The sequence below is a fragment of the Dermacentor andersoni genome, chromosome 1 (genome assembly GCF_023375885.2).
Source record: "Dermacentor andersoni chromosome 1, qqDerAnde1_hic_scaffold, whole genome shotgun sequence".
Classification (NCBI taxonomy): Eukaryota; Metazoa; Arthropoda; class Arachnida; order Ixodida; family Ixodidae; genus Dermacentor; species Dermacentor andersoni.
The window spans coordinates 226,563,387-226,585,415 of NC_092814.1; the positions used below are offsets into that span (position 1 = coordinate 226,563,387).

Sequence of the window (22,029 nt, forward strand, 5' to 3'; positions counted from 1 at the left end):
TTTCCGGAGTCCCCCACTACGGCGTGCCTCATAATCAGAAAGTGGTTTTGGCACGTAAAACCCCATAATTTAATTTTTTAATAATCTAAGCTCGTCAATAATGATAAGTTTCCACCGCGGTCCCTGGGGACATCTCAGTGTTGCAGCGGTAAGCGTCCGGCCGGAGGACTTGCCATTTACTGCTGTGCACAGTCAGAAAAGGGGCGAAGGTTCATATCCATCGCAAAAACAACCAGAAATAAAAGAAAATGCCACGAGCTGCAGGGCCCTCAAGAGCGCGATACGGACGCAGACACTGCTGGCGACTGCAAAGATCGGCGAGGGTGAAGATATACGCGCGGGGGCGGGGGGGGTCATCACTCCATTGATACGCATGACCACCCCATCCGCACCGTTCCGTTTGCGCAGCCGGCAGGGCGTTGCTCACGCACCGATCGCTCTTACTATATATATATATATATATATATATATATATATATATATATATATATATATATATATATATATATATATATATATATATATATTCGTGCACGCAGACACGTTTGCACCGAGCATGGCCACACACCGACTACTTGACGCTTAGCTCCGCTTTTGACTCAGCAGCGCGTTCGTTTTCTGGCGGGCGCCAAAACAACTATCGCTCAGCAGTGCAGCGCTGAACCAGTGTTGCACTTGCTCTGGCTAGGGAGCCTACCTGATGCAGGCCGTGCAACCTGCTGCTTACGCACAAAACGTTTGCCAAAGCGAAAATGTCGATTCATGGGGAACTCGGGAATCGACAGTTTCGCTTTGGCAAACGTTCTGCGCGTAAGCAGCAGGTTTCACGGCGTGAGGCGAGCGTCGCTAGATCGAAGCAAAAGCAAGGACAACACTGGTCAGTGCCGAATCGCCGATTGCCCACCTGCATGCTATGAGGACCCATCGCTAGACCGCCAGCCTTATCCTGCATGCTCACCTACCGCGCCCGCAATAAAATATCGCCGCAAAACACACTGCAGAACGACGTCTTGCTTGCGTGTTCCAACGCTTCGCGCTTCTGGTCCGATACTAAGCATTGAAATAATCCGCAAGTACTAAGTTTATCGAGACGGTCGGCTATGCAGAACAGATGAACAGAGTCTGAGGCACAGTGCAAGTTCCTGCCCACAAGAGATATTATTCTCGGTGCGGCGATTCGCAAGTCTGCTACATTAATTTGCCAAACTGGGATTACTACGCACTACACTGCACACTAAGTCTGTCTGCAAATCCTTATAGGAGGTATGCACTTGGTGACTTGGTGACCTTGGTGTCCTTCTAGACAGCTGCTTAAATTGGCAGTTTCAACTAGATGCTGCCCGCTCTAAGTTAGCTTAAAGTTGTTATGCCCTCGTGCAAGCCCGTGAATACTTGGACGTTTCAATACTCCGCATTTTATACTGTACTCTAGTGAACTGCCACCTTTTGTACTGTGTAGAATCCCTGGGTTTGACATATAACTCCTACTTCGAACCAGTACGACGGTTGCAAAAACGAGCTATACGTGCGATAACTTTCTTGCGATACTATGAACCTTTGTTTATATGCTAAAGATCTTGCCTTTTGATTCCGTACGGGAATTAAGATTAGCCACACGTATTAACAATGTTATAAGATACAACAAGCCATTCCCTATTTCGTTACTCTGCATCCCACAACGCCACACTAGGAACCAAACTTTTGGTAACTTAAATATCCTGCCAATAAAAAACGCCTATGGCAAGCGACTGCGACAGTATGCTGGAGCGAAGGTATGGAATGGCATTCTGCATTACATAAATAACTCGCAGAAACTGCTGAGAGCAATGAAAAAGTTATTTCGAAGTTATTATCTGTGCTTCTTGAACTGACATTTATGTTTTCTTTTTGTTAAACCATATACAACTATTATTTCATCAGGCTTTTTTTGTATTTATTGCGAAGTGCTATAATTTTCCTGTTGCCTTTGCGAACTTTTCGAAAAAGAAAGTCTAATAATAACACCTACACAATAAGTTTTCATTTGAAAATCTATGTACTACTCTTACTCAGTTATTCCTGTATTTATTGCAAAGTGTTGTATTTTTTGTATTCTTTGTTAATTTGAAACTCATTACTAGCATTATTTCAAACAATTTCTCTTATGTACGTTTCGAAATGGGCCCCGTGCTATGGGACCGCAGAGATTGTGCGTATCTTGTATAACGAAATGTATGCGTGTGTTAAATAAATAAATAAATAAATAAATAAATAAAATACTACCAGTATAAATATACACGAGCAGTACAGTCGTCCCTGGAAACCATTTGACTACCGCAAAATGGTGTTGTACACATGTTGAGTATACTGATACAAAGTAAATATCTAAGATATTCATCCGTACCCATCGCGGTTGTGATAAAATATCTGGTAGAAGAGTCTTCCCTCTCATGAGCAAATGTTCTGTACGCCTTTCCTCACAAAGCCCTACGTTGCCTGCAGCGCGGTCTTTCAATGTTTCCCAACGTAGTTGCCAGTTTTCTTTTTTAATTACGATTTCGTTTATGCGCAGCGAAATACGTAAACAACGATTTGAAAACGGTGTAGGCAAGGATTTAGCGGAGCGAAACGAATAAACAAACACGCACGCACGCGCACACACACACACACACACACACACACACACACACACACACACACACACACACACACACACACACACAAAGCAGCTTAAGCACGTAAATTACGTCGCGGGAAAGCAGTTCACAGCTGGCCTGGCGTCATTCCTGGACGAGACCATGGCCCGGCTGCGCGCATCACAACGCTTGACGGCTGACTACGTCGATGCTCCTTTTGTGTGCCTCTGTATAGGTATATTTTTTCTATTATTTCTCATCTGTTCGCTGTTTATTATTATTATTATTATTTTCAGTAACATTTGTATTAATTTTGTCAGTGCATGCTAGCTTTTCTCAGCCCTTTATTGTTGTCCTTTATCTTCTAGAACAGTAAAACACTAATAACCGGCACCTCCTGACAAGAAAACAATGCGCGAGTTTTTCTACCGCTGCGCATTTACACAGCAGCAACAAAATGAACAACGCCCATACATTTAACATGGTCCACTTCCAAGGAATGGATTCTGAGCGATTCATTCCGGAGACCTTCACGCCTCCTAAACACGCAGTGTTGCTCTAAGGCAAATAACAAGAAAGAAAGAAAGAAAGAAAGGAAGAAAGAAAGAAAGAAAGAAAGGAAGAAAGAAACCGTGAAGCATGTAATCGACTAAAAAGCGTGTCCGAAAACACACAGTAGCCATACACAGTTCACGCTTGCAGTAGAGCGCGCCCGATCCGTTTGTTTACTATGGGGTTCACATACCCTTGCAAACTTCCTCGTTCACTCGCACGCTAAGACGAGGTCACAATGCAGCCCAGACCTTGGCGAGCCTACCAGGGCATCCAAACACGAACGGAAAGCATTAAAGTAAGACATCACCCAGCCGTATCCGACGAATAGGTACTTTGGCGATCAGCCAGGCAACCTAAGGGCATCAAAGAAACAGAGTAACGCGAAGTCGCTCGCGCGACACGACGAGTGTCGCATCTGATAGGGAGATATTGCAACGTAACGGCTCAAGGGTTCAAGTTACTTGGCACCGATAGTTTATTCTCCGTGGCGAATGCACTACGACCGTACGGGTTCACGTTTAAGTGACGGCTGTGCTTTATCGTAGCTCAATGGAGGCAGTTCGAAAGCGAAAGCTGCGCACACTTTGCAACCCGTCAAAGGCCACCGCGTGATACACAGAGACATTACCCGCGAGACCTTAAGTCCCGAAGTTGACCTGGGAGCCGCATCTTAGTAAAAGAGTTAGTGATCAATTGGCGGCAGTAAGAGGAACTTTAACAGGAGGCTACACTTGTGTACCAGCGCTCTGCAGTGCGGATCGCAGCAATTGCTGCGGGTGTACAAATAAGCCACGTTACACCAAATACCATAAAAGTGACGCTTGCGTGCAATGTACAGTCGCGAGCAAAAGTTTGGAGTCCACGACATCAGCAAAAAAAAAAAAAAAAAGATTTCTTCCAGCACAGCTCCGCCATGTGGCATAACTTCAATACATGGCACTGGTCGAACACGCGCACTTAGACGGCGCCACTTTATTTTAGCCGGCGTGTTCAGGCTGCGAAGAAAAACATTTTTCGCGGCCTAATTGATCGCCAAGTTATTGCGTACGAATGTACGCAAAAGCGCTAAAGCGAGCAAAATAAAACGTAGCAACCTTAGCAGTTTAGCAATTCTTGATGCCGGAAAGCTCATGCGCATCTCGTGGCGAGCAGTGCTTCGCGGCAAGGCAATAGGTTCGTTCGTAAAGTGAGCCAGAGTACATAAAGTCAATATTTAAGTAATCCGCCTATTTCCATTTATCCCAAATAGCATCTCAATAAGAAACGTGTGCAGCGGACCGAGAATTCCGCCTCACGCGTTACGGGACCGTAATGGACTTTCACAGGTGCCTGAACTCTCGCACTCCATGATCGGTGCCGAAGCCTGTGTATTAAGCAGTGTGCCGCGATACAAGTCGGCGTTAATCTATATGCAATGATGCACGCACGCCAGCACCGTTCGTTAGCTGGAAATCTGTTTTTTTTTTTTTTTGTGTGTGTGTGTGTGTGTGTGCGTGTGTGGAAGAACTTATGCTATCGCCAAATCCGCAATAACTCCGCGTTGTCACGCAAGAGTACATGCGCACTTGGTTCCAGCAGGGCAAAGCGTCGCAGGAAAATAAAAGTGTGGTGAGTACAATGACAAAGAAAGGAGGGCGCATTCGGCTGAGCGTTCAGCTTGAAGAGTAGTTCTGGCGCGTACGTAAAGTGCACGACCATACGCGCCGTGGTTGCTCAGTGGCTTTGGCCTTATGGCGCGTTCACACTGAGGCATTCGGCGTCTGGAGCGGCGCCCAATTCGGCAGAACCCAGTTCGGCGGCGGCGAGATCCGTCGGAACAGCCCCTTCCGCACCGATCGCTCCCGGACCGATTTTTGCGGCAGCTGCCGCCGGATTGCCTCGCCGCGAACCAATCGGAGCGCGTCTCAGCAATTCGAAAGATGGCGGCCAAGCCCAACGCTCTCGTCATATCGCAGTCTTCGAACGCGTCGCGACACAGGAAATGCTCATCGAATTGGAGCGTAACCGCCCCGTCCTTTTCGACAAGTACCACGCGAAGCACAAGGTATAAGCGACCTGACAAGGTGACGTGACCAAGCCACGCGCGCCCTTGCAAAGCAGGACGAACCCAGCAACGCCGGTGGCGTCGTCTCTTCGGCGAATGCTTCTGCGCGTCACGCATCGCCAGAAAGGTGCTTGCCAACAGGCCTAATAGTACTGCCTCTTCTTGCTCAGGGTTCATCATTGCTTTTTCAAGCAATGGTGGAGACGCGCAAGATTAACACAGGAACTCGACGCGAACGGAGACAACTGCGTAATTTCGAGCTGCGCGAACATCCGGGATATACCGCGCTTGGTTGGAGGCTAGCACTTTGCACTTTATGGGGCAGATGGCGCTGTATCTCGTTCCGGCGGCGCGGTGCGCAAGCAATGTGAACGACGCGATTTTCGGCGGCAGGAGAATTCCATTCTCTGTAGACGCCGGATTCCTCAGTGTGAACGGGCCATTATACTGCTAAGCACGAGGTCGCGGGATCACACCACGGCCGCGGCGGCCGCCTTTCGACGGGGCCGAAATGCAAAAACTGCCGTGGTGCCGTGTAGTGGGTGCACGTGAAAGATCCCCAGGTGGTCGAAATTAATTCGGAGTCTCCCCCCTCCCCCTCCCCCCACCCCTCTCAACACACACACCCTACGGCGTGCCTCATAATCAGATCGTGGTTTTAAGTGCACGACCAAAAGCCTAGCACAGTCACAGCGTGGCTCTTCATCCAAATCTGTTGCGCTGAATATTCCTCAGTGGTCATTTCAATCACACCTTTGCGATTTCGAAGGGGACGAAACGCGAAAACACCCATGTACTTAGATTTAGGTGCACGTTAAATAACCCCAGGTGGTACAAATTTCCGGAGTCCCCCACTACCTCGTGCCTCACAATTAAATAGATCGTGGTTTTGGCACGTAAAACCCTATAATGTAGTTTCTAACGCCTTCGCGATAGAGCTACTTATTGGCCATGCTTACCGACCAGATCACCTATACCATGATCTAAAGGGCAGATAAGCGAATCGACTGGTGCGTTCTAATGAGAAGCGTTCGACGACGGCCGATAGAAAAGGATCAGAGAATGACTAAGTAGGTAGCAGCAGTCACGTGCCGCCGTCCTTCCGCAACACCTTTCTACCCCTTTAGCGGGAGTTGTCATCTACAGCTTGCTGTTGCAGTTGTAACTTGAAAGAGAAAAGGGCGCCAACCTTGAAACGGGTATAAAGACGCCCTCGCGTGTTGTGTCTGAGCTAGATTACAATGTCAAGAGCCCCAGATGGCGAAAATTAATGCGGAATCTGGCAAATGCGGCGGCCCTCTTCCGAAGCAAGTTTGGCGACCCGCGTGCATTGGTATGCCAGTATTACGAGGAGTTCTGGGAAAGCACTTCAAGAAAGTCGCTCAACGCGAGGACCCACACCGCGCCGAGCAATGCTGAAACATCTATCCATTGACGCTCAGCCGCGAGCCGCGGATGACCACGGTCGTTGGGGCGCACAGGAATGTTCCGGTACCCCGTGCAGGTCGGCAACACTTACGATAAGGAGAGCGGTGTGGCGGCCACGAGTCGTCCGACGCAGCAGTGGTTGTTTGTCGGCGGCCGGTCGACCGGTGCAGCCAGTCGACGGGAGTCCGGAGTGAGCCACACAACCCGCGAGTCACGGATCCACAGGTGTGCGCGCGGCGCGGTCGCACGCCAGAGGCCAAGTGTCCGACTCGGATCGTAAACGCGCGCTGATCAATCGGCCGCGTGGTCGGGTAGCAGAGGCGGACCTCCGACGGCGGCGCGAGGGCTGCGCATGGCGTGAGCCGCCGCGGCAGCTGACGTCACGCACCCGGCTGATACCCCGCTCTCAAACAATCCCTCGCTCCCTCCCCCAAAGACTCACAGTGCTCTTGGCCTCCTCGGTGGGAGCTGCGCGGCAACTCCTTCCCCAGCGCGGCGGTCAAGGTGGAGAAGGTGGAGATTCAAGGGGCGAGGATATGGTGACAAGCCGAGGAAAGGCACAGGACAAGCGCCATTACTACTTTTCGTTTTGTTCAAAGTCGATGAGCCTCTCACCACGCTGCGCTCGGAAACGTTTCCCTCTCCGGAATCGAGAGGGCGGAGAGGAGCAGAAGGAGCTGATAATCACCACGAAAAGGAACAATTTTGATGATTTCGTCGTTTTCTTTTTTTCTATACCTAGACGTTTTCGTTAACTAAAGCATCAGAAGCGCCGATAAGCGAAGTCCCTCAAGCGAAGTGCAGAAATCAAGAAAGCAACAACTCTCGACCGGCCCATACATTGAATAGAAAGTGCGATATCACAGTGCCCGTACGATAATAACGCAAGCATCAATATATTTCACTTAATAAACAGCAATCTCAACTTTATGGACTTTTGAGTTAATTCTAAACAAAAATAAACCGTATATAACGATACGATTATCATTCCCATACCAAATAGAACGACCAAATGCTGACTTTGAAGTAAGCTCTCTTGGGAAAATCGAACGTAAAGTGAAACAGTGAAAGTCACACCGAGCGAAAAACGCCGACGCGAGTTATCACATACCTTCCACGAAGGCCATTTCGCAGTAGTGTCAGCCGTCTTATGTTTCCGATATATTAATACAGTAAGCCTCTCTGCCTGCGTCGTTTTGCCGGACGGAGACACTTGCTGGTACGGCATAATACAGCATGGCTAAAACTCGTAAATTCCCTCGGCATAAGAAAGTGCCGTCAATGTAGACGACAAGGCCGTACGCAAAAGATATCACCTACCAAAGAACCAAGCGCCTATTTTTCAGACAATTTTTAGTTTGCTTACCGCCACGCGCAGAACATTCCAATGTGCGGTAGCAGTTTTGTTTTACTCATTTTAATTTCTACTACGAGGCGCCTTCAGCACTGCAGTGTATAGCCACAGGACTGATCAGTGCAAAAAGATGGATTCGTTCGGCGCTGCGCTCTGCGCCACCTGCCTCCAAAGCAAGTGATTCAAAACCCTTCCCACCTTCTAAGTGTCATCATTTTACACTGTAAAAATGTTTACGCTCTCAAGGGTGTTTTCTTGTCGCACTGGTGACACCCTTAGGACCTTACAAAAATTTCTAGAGGACGACTACGGAGCTCTAACTAGACGTGCGATCACAAAATACGTAGTTGAAAACTATGTAATCATTCTGACAGCCTTGGGCGCACAAATATCCGACAAGATAATTTCACGGGGAGAGATGTAAAACTCACCTGTCGGATATTTATTTTTGAGCGCCTAAGGCTGTCAGATTGATTACATAGTTTTCAACTACGTCTTTTGTGACCGCACGTCTAGTTCGAGCTTCGTAGTCGTCCTCTAGAAATTTTCTAAGGCCCTAACGGTAAGGGTGTTACCAGTGCGACAAGAAAACACCCTTCAGGGTGTAAACATTTTTACAGTGTACGTTAGAGAAGCGTGTGGCAGTTTCTACAACTTGGAAAATAGTGCCAGTAATCATGTAAAATTAAAATTGATTAGCGAACTGACGGGAAATTTTCGAAGAAAATTACTAAATGAAATGTCTCCACGTAACGAATGTCATGCACTGATGACCAGTGGCGTACTGGGAGTTTTCAAAACAGCCAAGCCCTGCACACAAAACACAGTGCCGCTGCCGCGAGACAAGAGCTTTAAGTGCACACAGGCGGCGTGGACAGACAATGAGACCATATGGATGAGAGGAAAAGGCTGAACTTGAAAGCGTGCAGCCAAGAAATACGCGCGCAAAGGGATAAGAAGTACGAGCGAGTTTATCAAAGAATAAAAAAAGGGGAGAAGCGGTTGGGGGTGGGGTAGGAGGAGACAGAACACTGCGAGTCTGCAAAGAGGGCTCCCGCGTCTGCGAAACTTTGTCGCATGTAACGCACGAGGACGCGTGTGCCGTGTACCACCGTCCCCGTTGCCCAAATTATGGTCTCCGAGATGTGCGACAGGCTGGCCGATCTCGGAGGCCACGTCCTAACTTATTCCAGTACCAGTAAAGAGCCACGCGATGCGGTTTTTTCCTTGCCTTATATATTGAGCGCTCTCAGTGGGACTACTATTGTGTTTTCTGATGAATTCGTAGTGGAATAAACATGTGTGAAACGCATACGAGAGAGAGAGGGAAACATAAAAGAAAACAATAAATTTCAAAATTAGGACTAGGCAACTGATCGATTGAGCTACCACTTTTTTCATCGATAGTTTAATCGCGACAGTAATAACAAATAAACGGTGACACCGCGAGCAACGCTTCAACGTGTGTCACCGCGGGCCCTATTGCTGCGTAGGGTCGGCGCCGCAGCACTGGTGCTCCGAAGCTCGGAAAACTGGGGACCACTGTCCCTCTCAATACCCCCGGCCTTAAAAACAACGAATCTCCTACCAGGGGCACCCATTAAGGCGCGCTCACACTAGCGGGAGACTTCCCGCAGCGGCACAGCGTCAACGTCGCCGCTGCGTCGCAGCTCCTCCGAATGACGCTCACACTGCGCGCGTTTTCTCACTGCGGTTGTCTTGAAATGTAGAGAGAGGAGGCGTTGAGGGAGGACCCTAACGAGCAGAGAGAGAAGGGGACAGTCACGTGACACCAGAGAAGACTGGAAAGCGCGCTCTTTTCCCGCGTCGTCGTCTTGATCGTCTGCTAGCTCTCCTCCCGTCGCCCTTTTTGCGACGAGGATGGCTGGTTCGAACGATGATCTGTTGGCTACGGTAAACCTACTTATACTTGCTTGTTCGCTCCTTCTGCACCGTCGCCTCAAGTCGCACATTCATGCTGGCAAAGCAACCGCCGAGTGTCCCGCAGCACGCTCCCAGCCTCCGCCGACGGGGTCACTGAACTGGGACCGACGTCACGGTTCACGGTCGGCCCCCATTGGCTGTTCTCGTCAGCGGCGCGGGAAAAATAGGTACCGGACCCATCGCTCTGCGGGACGGCACAGCAGCCTGTCTGCGGGAGAAAAACCGGTTTGTGCGAGAAGCGGCGCGCGGAAAACGTTCTGCGTTGCGCGTTTTCCTGCCACTGTGAACGCGCCTTTACGCGGCACCACGGCCGGATCCGACGCGCGCGCAATAACGGCTTCGGAACGTTTGACAAAGTGTGTGCGTATAGTAACTCCCCAAGACACGGCTTTATATAGTGTTAGATATGGAGCTGTTTCCTGCGCCTACTTCGAGTTCCCCCGGACCACATCGAATCGCAGCACATTCCAGAGGATCGCTCGAGCCAACAAGTTCACGTGCCAACAAGTTCGTACGCCGCCGGTAGCTATTCTCTGCTTGAGTTTTCCAGAAAACGAAGGGATCGCCCGGCATTGTTGCAAGGAAAGTGGGTCCCGAAACAAGACGGCTACGATTTACCGGGAAGGCCTGGCAGCGTCGCCCCCACCTGGCTTTTGTGACGGCTAGTTGCTAGTCAGCAAGGCAAGGGGGATCAAGCGATCAGGCAAGGGGGACCACGGCGACTCTCTTCGCCGGTGTGACACCACTGCCCGGGCGCCTTCCATTGGCCGAAGGTGGCGTCATCGGAGCGGGCCCTCCCATTGGCCGAACATGACGCGACTTCCAGTCCTCGAAGGATTTAATAAGAAGCATTCCAGAGAGACCAGAGCATTCCCTGATTCACCTCTCTCGAACTTCTTGCCGCGGGCCGCAGCGTCCGAGTTGCTGCCGGCCCGTAATGACTGTACTACTGTTACTTGACTCTCACCTCTCTGTATATAATGTAAAATAAACCCTCCCAAGTTTTGTTTTTCATCCCGAAGTCCGTCCTTCAACCCCTACATCTGGCGCCAGCGGTGGGATCTGCTCCAACCCCAACATCTGGTTGGCAGCGGTGAGATCACCTCCGAATGCATCAGCTGGTGGCAGCGCTACGGATCAACCTTCGTCGAGAGAGATCCTAAGGAACCGGAAAGAGCGAAGAAGAGAGAGCCTTCGTCGAAAGAGGTCCGAAGAAACTGGGAGTAGCGAAGAGCGAGCCTTCGACCCAGGGAGTCCGGAGGAACCGGGAACAGCGGACAAATGAACCGGATGGCAGGGTGCTGCAACCGTAAGTGAGCGCGTGGTTTTTTCCTTTTGATTCGCCAGACTCAAATGTTGTGTGTTCATTTTGATAGTTCTGGGAATCGGGAGTTTGATGCATTGTGTATTTGCACAAATTAATTAAGGAAAACAGTTCTAACCACCAGTCGGGGCAGCTGCCATGGATCTTAGAAGGTTGACGAGGTTAGACTTCTTGTTGGTGTGCGACGATTTGGGAGTTGAGGCGGATGAACGGATGAAAACGCCAGCTATCATAAAGGCAATTCAAAATAGTGGCAATGATGATAAAAGCATTGAGCTTGCTTGGGAAGTGATACAGGAACCACGGGAGCGTGAGCGTCGTGAACGTAAGAGTGAGCGTAAGCGTGAAGAACGCGAGAATAAACGGAAGCGTGAGCTTTAAGAACTTCCTCTTAAGTGTGAGCGTCACGAACGTGAGAAGGAACACGAACGTGAGTATCAGGAACGTAAGCGTGAGCGTGAGCAAAAGTATGAGAGAGAGAAGGCAGCACTGATCAAAGAGATACAGTATTGTGATCAGTTAATGGCACAGAGACAACGGCTGTCTGAGAATTCTGTAGGTAGTACAGAGCGAAAGAATGAGGCAGCATCGAGCGGATTTTCGCCAAAAGCCGACGAGAAGAGTAGTGCCTGTGAGATTGGCTGCAGATTCATAAGTGAAGGGAAAAGGCTAGCGGCTAACGATGCGTTAGTGGCAGCAGAGGCCGTTAAAGGCCGCAAGGAGAGCGACGAGGTGCTGTGCCAACAGATGACTGTAGGGACAGCTAGGCCAGCTGCGAACAAATTGGCACAGTTACCACGCGTTTGCGTCGCTTGTAATGTGAGCGAGGTTGCTAGCGAAGAAAAGAGTACTGCTGACCCGGCAGACATGAACACCCATGTCAGGTCAGATCTGCGTGCCGAAGTGAGGTGCCAGCTGGACGATGCAGTTGAGAATAGTTCTCGGGGTGGCGAGCTCCGTAGCTCACGAGAGAACAACTGCATTGTTCAGGGATCGGTGCGGCTCTCCGCCAGTCTAGGTAGCCTAGATAGGGATGATTCAGTTAGTAATCATTCGGACTGTGCGCGTGAGACAGCGATCGATACCGACGGGCTGTGTGTGGGCGATGTGGCTGTGTGGGAGCTGGGCAATGCAGTAGAGGGCAGTTCGCAAGAGTGCGAGTTGCATAACTCGAGTAAAGCCTGCTGCGTTGTGCCAGAGTCGGTTGAGCTGTCCGCCAGTCGAGGCAAAGTGAGAGTAGATTTAAATGTAAATCACTCAGACTGTGCGGATAAGAGACCGATTCGGGCCGACGAGATGTGTAACGGCCAGCACGAGGCGCGAGATGACGACATGAAAACGAGTGCAAAGAGAAAGCGTCGTAAAAAGAAGCGCGGTAGAGACCTAAAGACGGTGACTAATGTAGCGCCGCCAAAGACGGCGAGAGACCCAAAAGGGCATGGCGCGAGGAACAAGGTGCGGTCGTCACTGACGATGTTGACGCATCAAGCACGTTCGAGCCACCGGCGCAAGAGAGACCGTGAAGCATGTTCTGCATGGACGCGGACAAAGGGCACGGGGCTGTTAAACTCCTCGTCGTTCCGTAGTTCTTTTCAAAGCTCAGCGTGCAGTACAAAGAAGCGCAAGGTGGCAAGACGAGACCAGGTGGGGAGTAGCGACGCGGTCACTCGAGTTTGTGAGGAAAGAGAGGCGCCAGGACGCAAATTGGCAGGGGACCGTAACGTCTTGGGGGAGCTGATAGTGAGTCAGCCCTTTTGTTCTTCCTCGGTGGCCAGAGTAGCTTTCGGATCGCGACCACCTCGGGTAAGGCTCAAAGTATGAGTCAGACGTAAGCATTTGGAATGGGAGGCCAACAGAGCTTCCGTAGAAGGAAAGCATGTTGTTTTGTTTTATTTTTGGGCACTCGGATAATTTTCGCGATTTAAGTTTCTTTCAATATGTAAGGTATGAGCTCTGTTTATGTTTTGTTTGAGAAGCTCGAGATTTGAAAGACGCGTTTTAAGTAAACATGTAGTTTCGCGAGGTGTTCATTAATAAGTAGATAGGCTTTCTTTTTTTTGTGTGTGTGAGTAACCTGAGTGTCAAGGTTATCGGTGAGAGGCCTATCGTAACGCGCGTGTGTTTTAGTTAACCTTCTTTTTTTTATAAGCGTTTTTTATGGTCTAAGGTTAACCGCGTAGTTTTCAGTGAGTGCATGATTTGCACTGAGAAGCGTTCTTAGTTCCATTAGCGCGTGTCCTGTGTGGACGGAAGCAAGCAGATTTATGACTGGGTTGCTCGTGTGTGTTGAGGGCAGCCGTATTCTGACTTCTTTAGTGAGCGTGCGTGGAACGAGTAATTAGGAGACGCATTTTTTTAAAAGGGTTTTGCGGAGTGCGTAAGTTACGCATATTAAGTTCTGGTTTAAGGTACGTGTCCTGTATGGACTAGAGAAAGACACGTGAGTAGGCGTAATGAAAAGTTTGCCTACAACGCAAGTACGCGTTCTGTTTAGTGACCACAAGGCTAGCGCGCTTGTGATTACGTACTTGTGAGGTTGACCAGATTGTTTAGTGGCACCAATACGTGCGATAAGTACGCCACTGCGATAGGTTGAACACATGCTGTTCGTGTAGTTAGGCCACTTAAGTTATGTTCGGCTGTTTTCACTGTTTGTTTGCAACGGCAACGACCCGTTGTTTTGCTAGAACAATAGCACTCTGGTCTTGTCGGCATTCGGGGAGAAATGGATAGCGGTTTGGAAAGGTGGTTGGAACTGCTTTGTCAAAATTGGGGAAATAAAAGATCAGGGTTCATTTTGACTCAGTAATAGCCTGGCGAGTCAGGGGTGAAGAGCCTGCGCTTACACGTGGTGCAGCGCTGTGTTGTTTTGTTTGTTTGACGTATGTTCTCCAGGGCCCAGGATCCCGAAGTTCGTCAAACGAGGCTCGACTCCAGTACCCTGCAGGTTCTTTCAGCGTCCCTGATGGCCGGCGAATTGAGTTCACCGGCCATTCAGAACTTCCGGGGCGAGGACGAGCTGTTAGATATGGGGCCGTTTCCTGAGGCTACTTAGAGTTCCCCAGACCACATCGAATCGCGCCACTGCTAAGTGAGGAGCGAAGAAACACGGATGCCATATTCCTGAGAAAGCGAGGGGATAGCCCGGCACTGCTGGAAGTAAAGTGGGTCCCGAACCAAGACGGCTGTAATGCGCCGTGACAACCTGACGGCTGTAATGCGCCGTGACAACCGGACGGCTGTGATGTACCGGGAAGGCCTGGCAGCGTCTCACCGGCCGCCTTTGAAGAGAGCATTGCACCACAGCAAGGCAAGACCGCGGGGAGCCGCCGGGTGTGACACCACCGCACGGGTGCCTACCATTGGCCGAAAATGGCGTCATCTGAGCGGGCTCTCCCATTGGCCGAACATGACGCGTCTTCCAGACATCGAAGGGCTTAAAAGAGAGACAGGGAGCAGCAAGGAGAAGATTCCAGAGTATCCCTTGATTCATCTCTCTCGAACTTCTTGCCACGGGCCGCAGCGTCCGAGTTGCTGCCGGCCCGTAATGACTTTTAAGACTGTTCATTGACTCTCACTGTACATAATGTAAAATAAACCTCCCAAGTTTTTTCATCCCGACGTCCTCCTCAACTCCTACAACTGGCGCCAGCGGTGGTATCTCCTCCAACTCCTACAACTGGTTGCTAGCGGTGGGATCGCCTCCGAATGCATCAGAATGTGCCGCAGTTCCAAGCTCGATTCGCGTCGAAAGTGTAGTGCCGCCTTCGAAGATTGTCTCTCTGGCAGGTAGCGGCAGCAGCCGCACAGAGCGCGTTGCAAGTATTCAGGAACGTTACATTCAGAGCACATTGGCGAGTCAGTCAGTTGAGTCTCGCGCTTCAAGTGGTACGTGCAGGCCACGTTGAGTCTGATACGCTGAAGGCATGTTTGTTCTTGTGTACTGATGCTCCTCCGCAAATAAAAGTCACAAGATGAATCAATTTTATATAGGGGTTCCTTCTGATGGCTTGTATCTCTCCAGGGGGGTCGCTGTAAACGCCCAGAGTGTGCGGATACCAGCACCGCCGCGCCTTTTCTCAATACAGGAATCTGGAACTTGTCTCGCGAAGTGTCGTGTGCAGCTTCGGAAGCACAATCAGCCTGATTGTTGCCTTGTATTCCGCAGTGGGCAGGTAGCCACTGCAACACAACGTCGTGACGTAGTTCGCAGGCTCTGATGCATAGGTGCCTATGAAAACGACAGAAATATTGACAAGCAGAATATGTACGAGAAAGAAGGGAGAAGACATCCACGCGCATGAATAAATAAATCCACGCTTCAGTGCGAGCGCAATGACTCTTGTATAGTACTTTCTATATGACCTCGGCTCAACATATTCCGACTGTTTCCGGAGGCCGGTACCATGCGTTATGCCAGTGTGAAGGATTAAGCGCGATGAGCCATACGTAAAAGGCGCTGAGGGTAAAGACGACGGCAGTTGTTTTCTGGCTTCCCCAGTCAAAAGAAAGTTCGAAATTCATGGCATGCTGAAGCAAGCCGTTTTGTACCCCGTCAAGGAAGTGTGCCGAGCCCTTCGTGCCCGGCTTGTGCATACTACAATGAAACGTTTACTTTTACAACGCCCAACTGCCTGAAGAAGGAAGGGACAACAAGGCGGCAGCTTACTGTAAGCGCCACTTCCTCCACAATGTGAATTTATACATCGCCGGAATCATCTTAGGGACCCTGGACTGAGGGTTCCTCCCACACTGCTCTCGCCATTCAAATATTATTAATAAAGATGTTTTACTCCTCCTCCCTGTTGTTCCGACAAACCAGTTCCCACCCCAACGTAGAGTAGCAGGCTATACAGTCACATCACCCAGGCCGGCCTCTCCACCTGTCATTAACGCTTCTTTCTCTTGACCGAACACTGCTAATGATCTGACTTGGGTAAAACGACTTGCCCAACGAAAAAAAAAAAACGAACATATTGTGACCTTGTAGATGATATGCGCGTAGTTGATAAGCACGCCCAATCGACTGAATTAACAATGACGATTAATCACGCTAAATTTGTAAATCGATGCCCAGGCCTTGCGATCACAAAATGGTTCCTACTTAAAACAAGACAGATAGGGTCACCACTCTGCCCTGCGTGCAAAGTGCACGAAGACATGGACCACTTGATCTGCGCTTGCAGGCTATCTACACTACAAAGGATGGCCATAATGACCGCAGTGAACATCTTGCGCAGCGAAGGCACTTTTGAGTCTCCTTTAGAGACACTTACGTTGTGTGTTAAGTGTTGTGTTTCGCGTATCTGTGTTGTGAACTGTGTACATAGAGTAGCACGCTACGCATGCATGCAGGAAGGCCTCTCCAGCATTCAATTGAGGAGCTCCTCTCTATCTCGCTGCAGCTTTGATTACCGCCACCTTCTCTCCACAGGTCAGATTTCGATGTCGCTTAACCCCACGTTCTTTCTCTTGACGTTTCTTGCCGTCGGCTAGGCACTCACGGTATACTATACATCCTTCATATGCGGAGCCGACTGCTCAAATGATTTTTGTAAAGGTCCGGGAATATTCAAATGGTCCATACCAAACACAAAAGAAGGTAACCGAGGCGACTAATCTGCGCGCGTATTAAAGTAAAGGAGCACTGACACGCCATTCTCGACTTCTCTATTCCTTTTATTATGTTAAATGCTCCAAACCTTAGAAAAATACTGGCAAGCGCCAAACCAACCTAAATAATTTTTATGACACGTCCTTGCTTCAATGAGAAACAGTTTCGCTTTGGTGCCGAGGTGGTGGATGCGCCATGACGGCATGCTACACTGCAGAGCTCGCTCCGTTCCTGCGATCGCTGCGGCTGCCACAGCAGAGCGAGAATGAATGCATGCAGTATTTTTGATTATTATAATTGTTTTAATGAGCAACGTTGTCTACCTTACCTGACGCTAAACAACGTCAGTAAATTTTGCTCTGTGTCATGACGTCACGATAAAGTGGATGACGCCAGGTCCGACATTTTGCGACATTAGCATCAAATTACAACATCTTACAAGTGTTTCCCAACCTTCGTACACTTGCTATGTGTGATTATTTTACGTGCGAGAAGTCTGTGGTAGAGATTCTACAACTTCGAAAATATGAGCCAGTACTCATTTAATGGGCGAATATGTAATGACCTATATAAAACCAAGTTTCGGCGTCCGCGATGCGCCGCTGTAATTTAACGCTCAAAGTGCCATTTTAAATCACTTTAACGGGCAGGTACGGGGATAACATATCACGAAGTGTGTGTAGAAGAACTGAAGACGAGGTTAGCAATGTTTCAAGCTCGCGAGATAATCTAGCATACTCATAATTACTAACAACGGGCTAATTCAAGGTCAAGTGAAACGCACCCCGGCTGAGAGTGGTGGGGAATAAGAGCGCTTCGCTTACATTTTTTGAAAGAAACAAGCAAAGACAATTACACCTACTTTATTTATTTGAGCAGTAAGCAGTATTAAGAATGCCGCGGGCGTCCAAGTATATATCTTTAGCATTTTAATATTTAATACGATTTGATGACGGAGCGCAGACATCTCGAAGGCCGGAAAGGAAACCTCGTCGAAGAATTTACCGTAAGGGGCACGCGTATTCCGTGTTGCAATACGCGTGTTGCGACACCATCGTCATTTGCATCTATACATCGATACAAAGGAAGAAGGAAAAAAAAACGGCAGACACAATTAAGGCCGCTTACGAGTCGGAATGCGAAAACACTGTAGTCCCTCTGGCGAAACATTTCTTTTTTTCCGCGAAAGGTCTCGCCTGCGTTCTAACTGCGCCTCGGTAAGGCCATATAAAAATATTTTACCTCTCCCATAATGGAGAGTAGATGTAAGCATGAAATTCCAACCGGCAAAAGTAGACTGGTTGGAGATGATACTAGCTACAATCTTAAAATGGGTGTAGTGAATGTTCGCACCCCACCGCACCACGCCACGCCGTGCACTGGTCCATGTATGGGCGCTGCCCAGCTAGATGAAGACCGGCTGAAGGCGGCACGTCAGGCAGCGAAAGAAGCCAGGAAGACAGAGCGCGCTGCCCAGCTAGAAGAAGAAAAGCGCCTGAAGGAGGCGCCACGCAGGGTGGCGCCATCTCTTGAGGTGACGCATAATCCGCGCCGCGGAACTTACGGACCGCTGACGGTCAGTAGAGCACACTCAACCCTGTCTCAGCACCAAAAGATGACAATGGAGTGTATGGTGCCTTCTATCTGCCTTTTGAACGTCGCTATTGGAAATGACAAATAAAATTTCAGCGTTTTAGAAGTTACAGCTTGAGTGATAGTGTGAACAAACATTAGTAGAGCTCGGAAGCAATATTTTTTGTAGCTTGTTTGGGCAGTAACTAGCATGCGTAATGCGGTGCTGTACAAAGGGTTGGGGGCCAGAGACCGCATCTTCTTAAGTTTCGACTGGCTGCCCGGATGACTTCGTTTTGTTCTCGCAACTTGCCCAGATAACGGCTCCGCCTTTTGGCTCAAGGTCACTTGAAGGTCACCGACAAAGGGAGCTAAAAGCACTGCATGCTTAAAACGTACCAAGCGTCTCAACGCGCTCGCTTGCGCGCGTACGACGTGACCTGTGCAATGACGAACGCTCTAGGCACTCCTCCAGTTAAGCAGAACCGTGGAGCCGCCGTGGCGTCGGGGAAGCGTGCTCGTCTCACACCCCGGAGGTTCGGGCTCGATTCCCAGCCAGACGGAAGTTTACTAAATTTTCTTTTCAAAGGCATTCATTTACTTCGTTCACAGCCTCAACCCTCCCTGAAGAATGTCACTGACGTCAATGCACGAATTTTGTGACGTGTTCTTCCTCTTCGCGGCTTTGGCCATTATTGGTACCATCTTTCGGTCACACCGACGGATTTTCGCGTAATGGGGCATATAATGCTTTCGCTCTTTAAAAAAAAATTACAGGCGAAACAGCACCGAGAACGGTATACGCAGTTCTCTCAGTGCGCTAGGAAGCCCCGAAGATGGTAGTTGAATCGGCTCCGACAACCCAGCACAGAGCCAGACGCAAAATGGTGAATGAGGATAGACTATGCGACATTTCTTCCCTGTACCGTGAAACGACCAGTCATTTACTCCATACTGGTTTCTATCTTCGCTTTTTTTTTTTTCACGAGCATTACGATCCGCTATGAAGGAAGGATGGACGCTTTCACCGATGGCACGCCCCTGCACGATCGCACCCGGGATGACTGCGGTGAAGCGCACACCAGCGCTTAAGAAGATGCCGTTACGGGCCTCACGTGGGTATACCGTGCAGAATTATCGGTGAAGGAAACGCCCTGGAGGTTGATCTCTTTCACTCTTTCTTTAAACAGCGTCTTTTTATTGCCAGCGGTAGCACGTGCAGCCGTGCTAGCTACCCCTCGGGATAAGAATCTTAAAGAAACTCAAAAGTTAACTTGGTAAGAAAAAGTATAAATAAAATGTGGAAAAAGGAACGAAAACGAAGACAAGACCGAGGACAAACTGGAACCCCTGCCTAAAGGTTTATCGCAAAGTACTAATGGAACACGCTTTACAAGTTGAAGGGCCCTGTCACAATGTATGTTGCTGGAAAGAAGGGCGGGAAAGGCACTTCGCAGAAATGTAAATGGAGTTACAAATTAATAAACAAGTAAATGAAGAGAAAGAATGGCGTGTATAACAGACGTGTAAAAAGAACAGAATGTATAACAATACCTTGTATTGCTGAGACGATTATCTCAGATAACTAAAAAGAGGGGATTAAGAACAATGGCATAGGCGCCGACTACGGGGGACTCCGGGGACTGAGCCCCTTCAGGAGTTTTCCGGGGGGCGCGAAAGTCTACGCCCCCCCCGCCCCGGCGATGCCGAAGCCCCCTACTCCCCCCCCCCCCCACACACACGCACATACACAAACACCTAAACTGTCATTACCAGAGGTTTGTCACCCACATCCTTCGAGGTTTCTTTTGACTTTCCTCGACCTTTTCACTTAAAATTTTAATGGGGCTAATAGTTTACTGCATCATTATTGGCGCGGACGTGCACCGCTTTTGATTCATACTTTCGCTTTATTTCTGCAAATCCTGACAGTAAGAGGACAAGCTAATAAGCAAGTGCTAACGACTCATGAAAAAAAAAAAAAACATTCCTAATAATTTACAAAACATTTACTAGGAATGGAAACACCGTCACTTGCATGCAAAGGTCATAATATATACAGGGTGTCCCAATTAACTATCACGCACCAACATAAAAAAAAAATGAGCAATGCGTTACTCAAAGAAGACCTAGTACACATTGTTTCCAGTACAGTGGAGTAGCCGCCAGTAATATTTTCGTTACTGAGATTCAATTAGGTAATTGTAATTCATTATCTAACTCGAGACGTACTATCCTAATTATCAAAGTGTCAATGAGGCGTTTGTAGGCACAGCCAAGGGACATCTAACTGCAGTATTTTCAGCGACGTACTAATTGCGTACAAATTTTTTTTGTCCGGCTGATAAATAAACACCGCGAAGTATGGAGAACAGCACGTGACTGCCCCCCCCCCCCCCCCGGATCATAAAGCAGCGCCCTCCCTCTGAGTTATCCAGAACGAAATAGGAGAATTAAAGAAAAAACATCGTGATCGAGCTACTTCCCTATCTTATACACATTGTGGCACGATTTGCACGACGTGGAGCGCGGCGTTTTGGCGTCAGCGTGCATCTGCGCAGTCGACAGTGGTTAGACTATGCAGGAAGAGGCGAAGAAACCGCCGTGGTTGCTTAGTGGATAGACGGTGTTGAGCTGCTAAGCACGTGGTCGCGAGATCGAATCCCGGCCACGGACGCCGCTTTTCGATGGGGGCGAAAACACCCGTGTACTCAGATTTAGGTGCACGTTAAAGAACCCCAGGTGGTCCAAATTATTCCGGAGTCCCCCGCTAGGGCGTGACTCATAATCAGACCTTGGTTTCGGCACGTAAAAGCCCATATTTTTTTAGGGCCTACGAAGGCTTCCCCTTACAAAGAAACACTTCAGGGCCTTATGACAGGTTTCACTCGCGCGATAACAGCAGCGAGAGTGCGGCCCGAAGAAACTTCCGGTCGCGGGTCTTATCAGTCTACTGCGCCGGAACATAAAGCGCGTATTTTTTTAAGTTGTTTCACTGTGCGGAAAGTCTACCTTTAAGTTTTGAGATAAAAGACATGCGCAATACGCCTCAAGACTAATACATATAATTTTTCGTATAACTTGCGGCAACCTAGACGTGTAAAATCATCGTAACGTACGGAGGAAAAAAGGTTGAACATCTGTGGGCTTAGATTTTAATGCACTCCGGTACTCATTATCGCCGCCAATGCTTTTTTTTTTTTTTTTTTTTTTGCTCGCTACGCTTAGCGGGCTACGTCAGTGAGCAAAACCGGAAGCCGTCCAGGCCTATGTTTGTAAACAGTGAAAGGGTCCATATTATTCATAGTCAATACTGCCCTTGATTAAGTTGTCGCGCGCTAAAAACAGATATACAAATGCAGCAAGCTCGGCCCTGACCACCGTCAGGGCCGATAGCGCCGAGTATTGTGCTAGATAAACCAACACATTTATTATTTTAATTCCTTGTCTACGTTCCAGCACTACGGCACAGCGATAACCCCAACCGTGGTGCGATATCGCTATATATACTAGAATGCTCATACTGTTGAATATTTACTCTGACATGTATCATCTGATACATTGCTATGAGATATCTTA

At 48.9% G+C, this 22,029-nt stretch overlaps 1 protein-coding gene across 5 annotated transcripts in view; it reads right to left on the reverse strand.

Moving 5' to 3' along the window:
- Baldspot (elongation of very long chain fatty acids protein baldspot) overlaps positions 1-22,029 on the reverse strand; it is a 221,603-nt gene that overhangs the window by 64,813 nt on the left and 134,761 nt on the right. For 2 of the 5 annotated variants that reach the window (XM_050195809.3, XM_050195806.3), the window contains exon 1: positions 6,734-6,987. The exons of the other annotated variants lie outside the window; for them this stretch is intronic. The gene's annotated coding sequence lies outside the window, so the exon portion shown is untranslated. Of the gene's footprint in view, positions 1-6,733; positions 6,988-22,029 lie in introns of those variants that run through there. 5 annotated transcript variants of the gene reach the window in all.